Source organism: Acomys minous, assembly GCF_964271855.1.
Source record: "Acomys minous genome assembly, chromosome: 8".
In the NCBI taxonomy this organism is placed as follows: domain Eukaryota; kingdom Metazoa; phylum Chordata; class Mammalia; order Rodentia; family Muridae; genus Acomys; species Acomys minous.
This window is the reverse complement of record NC_140489.1, coordinates 46,137,572-46,141,476: the sequence shown is the minus strand read 5'-3', so window position 1 is coordinate 46,141,476 and position 3,905 is coordinate 46,137,572.

Sequence of the window (3,905 nt, the reverse complement as noted above, 5' to 3'; positions counted from 1 at the left end):
GGAGGCTGGGATAGAAATGAAGACAGCTTAGGAAGTAACAGCTGCTCTGCCCCAGGTGAGAACAGGCTCTTCTAAAATACTTCAGGTGTCTGTGTCTTTATTGATTATAAAAGCAAGTTAGATGATACTACTGTAAGCCTAATAATAAACATTTATTGGGCCAGACCTTAAAGTAACAGCAACATTATTTGGGTTGGTGCTGAGGATGTGATTGAAATTGGGATTATTGATGGGGAGAGGTTGCTTTGGTTTTATGGTTATGGTTAGAGTCCGATTAGGGCAGGACTGGCATATGCTTTGGAGTCACAGATAGGGTTGGGTTATGGATTGGGGTTGAGGTTCGGGTTAGGGCTATTCATGGGAATGAGTTTAGGTTTGGGGTTACATTTGGATTGTGATTGAAGTTGGGTTCGGTGTTTGGTTTGATTGGGTTTGGTGTTGGAGTTGAAGTTGGTGTTGGAATTGAGGTCAGTGGGAGTTGAGGTAAGGGCTCGGATTAGGTTGGGTTAGGCGATGGGCTAGGTCTGGGATCTGGGCTGGGCTTGGGGTTCAGGTCAGTGTAGGCATTGAATTTTTTCTTTTCTTTCTTTCTTTCTTTTTTCGTTTGTTTGTTTTGTTTTCGAGACAGGGTTTCTCTGTGTATCCTTGACTGTCATGGACTCACTTTTGTAGACCAGGCTGGCCTCAAACTCACAGTGATCTGCCTGCCTCTGCCTCTCGAGTGCTGGGATTAAAGGCATGTGCCACCACACCCAGCTGAACTTTTCCAAACCTACTTTATTTGGGGTTCTTTGATGTTTATACCTCCCTTCCAACTCACCTACCCTAGATAAGAGAGAAAGGAGGTTAATGGGAACAGGAGAAGTAGACCTTTTAGACTCAGTTCCTTGGAGGGAGTCCACCTGTCATAGTCAGGATTCCAGCAGACCCGTTAAATAGAAAACCAGCAATTTGGCAAAGGTGACTGCAACCGCAGCAGCTGGAACCTGGAACCTCCAAGTGTTCTCTGGAGCGTTTCTCTCTAGAAACATCTCTAAGCAGAGAATGTCAGTCAAAGAATAGGAAACAATGCCAAAACCAAAAAGCCAAAAAAGCCAAGCCTCTTATTTTGGGAGATATATATGTATCTCTTTTCTGGGACGTTTATCAATTGACAAAGACCATGACCCTGCAAGAGGCAGTTCTTTTTCTAGTGGACAAACACCACCTGTTCTCTCACAAGTCTGTTTCACATTCCAATTTGGGATTAAAACAAAACCATGTTTACATCCACTACAAGGCCAGGGCTATGTCTGGAATTGGGTTTATGGTTGGGACTGGTGAGGTAAAAGTTGGGATTGTGCTTGGGGTTCCAGTTGGGTTTTGGCACATGTTTAGGTTTGTATGGTGAGACTGTGTATTAAAATAAAAAGGGAAATAAGTATTTTAAAAGAAATAAGTTTGTTAATTACATCTAACAGGGAGGCATGTGGATATGAAGGCAATCTGACCCAACATCTATCAACTTAATTGGTTTCCAGGATTCATTTGATTGAGCTGGGTGGTTAAGCAGTCTCCCCTAATCCTTCACCACGCCCATAATTGTTCCTTAGTAAAAACAAACAACAGCACCTTCAGGGCAGGAATGGGACTCAGTCAATTGTGTATCAGTAGTTACACTCCCAGTTAGAACCTCCAAAAGAGAGCTCCAGGAAGATATGTGAGCCAGGACAGTGGCACACACCTTTAATTCTGCCTCTGCCTCCCGAGTGCTGGGATTAAAGGTGTGCGCCACCCCCCTCCCCCTTCCCCTCCCACCTCCCCAACCCCCACCCCCGGCTATAAGGTGATTTCATAAGGGGCGTTACACAGGTTTGCAGTGAGGACTGATAAGATTAAAAATCAAAAGTCACAGGATTTAAGCATGTGTTTCAGACTTACACATGGTTTATTAGCTGTTTTAATACTCTTGTTTGAGATATTCCCCAGAAAACAGTTTTTATTATTTTTATTTCTTAGATTGATACAAATACATAGTTCACCTCTCCCCCCACGCACCGCTTTCCAACCCTTCCTGTTCAACGCCTTGCTCTCTCAAATTCATGGCATCTATTTCTTTTTTTTCCTAAAGATTTATTTATTTATTTTGTATACAGTGCTCTGCCTGCATGTATACCAGCACACCAGAAAAGGGCATCAGATCACATTATAGATGGTTATGAACCACCATGTGGTTGCTGGAAATTGAACTCAGGATCTCTGGAAGAACAACTTTCATAAAAGGAAGTATTTATTTATTTATTTATTTATTTATTTTTAAAGATTTATTTGTTTATTATACAGTGTTATGCCTGCTTATACACCTGCATGCCAGAAGAGGGCACCAGATCTCATTATAGATGGTTGTGAGCCACCACATGGTTGCTGGGAATTGAACTCAGGACTTTTGGAAGAGCAACCAGTGCTCTTAACCTCTGAGCCATCTCTCCAGCCCCAAAAGGAAGTATTTAATTGAGGGTTTGCTAACAGTTTTAGTCCATGATCATCAGAAAGGCATGGCACTGGAGCAGTAGCTGAGAACTTTATAACATGATCCACAGGTAACAGGCCGGGGGGTGGGGAGGAGGGACAGAGAGAGACAGAGCAACAGAGAGAGACAGAGAGAGAGACTGGGTCTAGTGTAGGCTTTTTAAAACCTCAAAGCCCACTCCTAGTGACACCTCCTCCAATAAGGCCAAATCTCCAAATCCTTCCAAAACAGTTCCCCTCCTTGGTGATTAAGCATTCAAACGTATGAGCCAATGGAGGGAGGGGGGCATTCTCATTCAAATCCTCACAAATCCTCACCACTGTAATTATAAGGAAAGAAAGGAGCTTTCCCACTCATCTTTTGCTGTTGTTTTGTTTTTTTGAGACAGGGTTTCACTATGTAGCCCTGGCTGTCCTAGAACTCATGATGTGGGTGAAGCTGGCCTCGAACTCACAGAGATGCAGCTGCTACTGTCTCCCAAGCGCTGGGCTTTTGCATCATCATGCCCAGCTTTTCCACTCATCTTGAAATTCCTTTACCTATCACAAATTCATCCAGTTACCTCCAGAATTTCCTCCCTTTCCCACCCACCCCAAGACAGGGTTTCTCTATAACAGTACTGGCTGTCCTGAAACTTACTTTGTAGACCAATTCACAGAGACCCACTTGCCTCTACTAGTATGACAATTTTGAAAGCCGAGCATTGTGCATACTTAACAGAAAAGACCTTGTCCCTGCTCACCACAGAGACACAGGCATCCACAGCAGGTTATGTAAGATATACTGTGGATTATCAGGGTTTATAGGAAAAGTCATAGAGGTAAGACCCCAACTAGTTAGTAGTTGGTAGTTTAGGCTTCATCTTAACTATAGCTTCATCTGAGCCTGGATGCATCTGCGGAGAACCTGATTCTAATCTTTGGCCACCCCACTTAGTCCAGCTAAGATCCACTATGGAACCTCTCTTCTCTGTGTCCTGTCCAACGATCTCTTTACTACTACACAAAGTTAAGCTATAATTCTAAAGAAAGGGTTTTCACAGTAAATTGTGAAGCATGCAACTAGTCCTCTGTTAGAGTGCCAACTATATCCTACCACAAAAACGTTTGCATCTGCCCTCAACTTGCACAGCCCCTACATTTTGGAGAAGAGGGGACTCTGATTCAACACTGTTTCCACTAATCCAGACAAAGCTTCCATAGATTCAGAAATTACTTTAGCTGTGCTTTCTTTGGAATTAGATAGAACAAGAAATGTAGATTAAGTGCCTAGCCACGCAGGCGTCCCAAGCTGCTGGGCGGGAGGACCCGGACGGCTCCGCCCTGTAAGGTGCCCTACGCGCCTGACCGCCTCAGCCTTCGCAGCGTCAGGCTTCTCCTTGGCCAGCCCGGGTCCT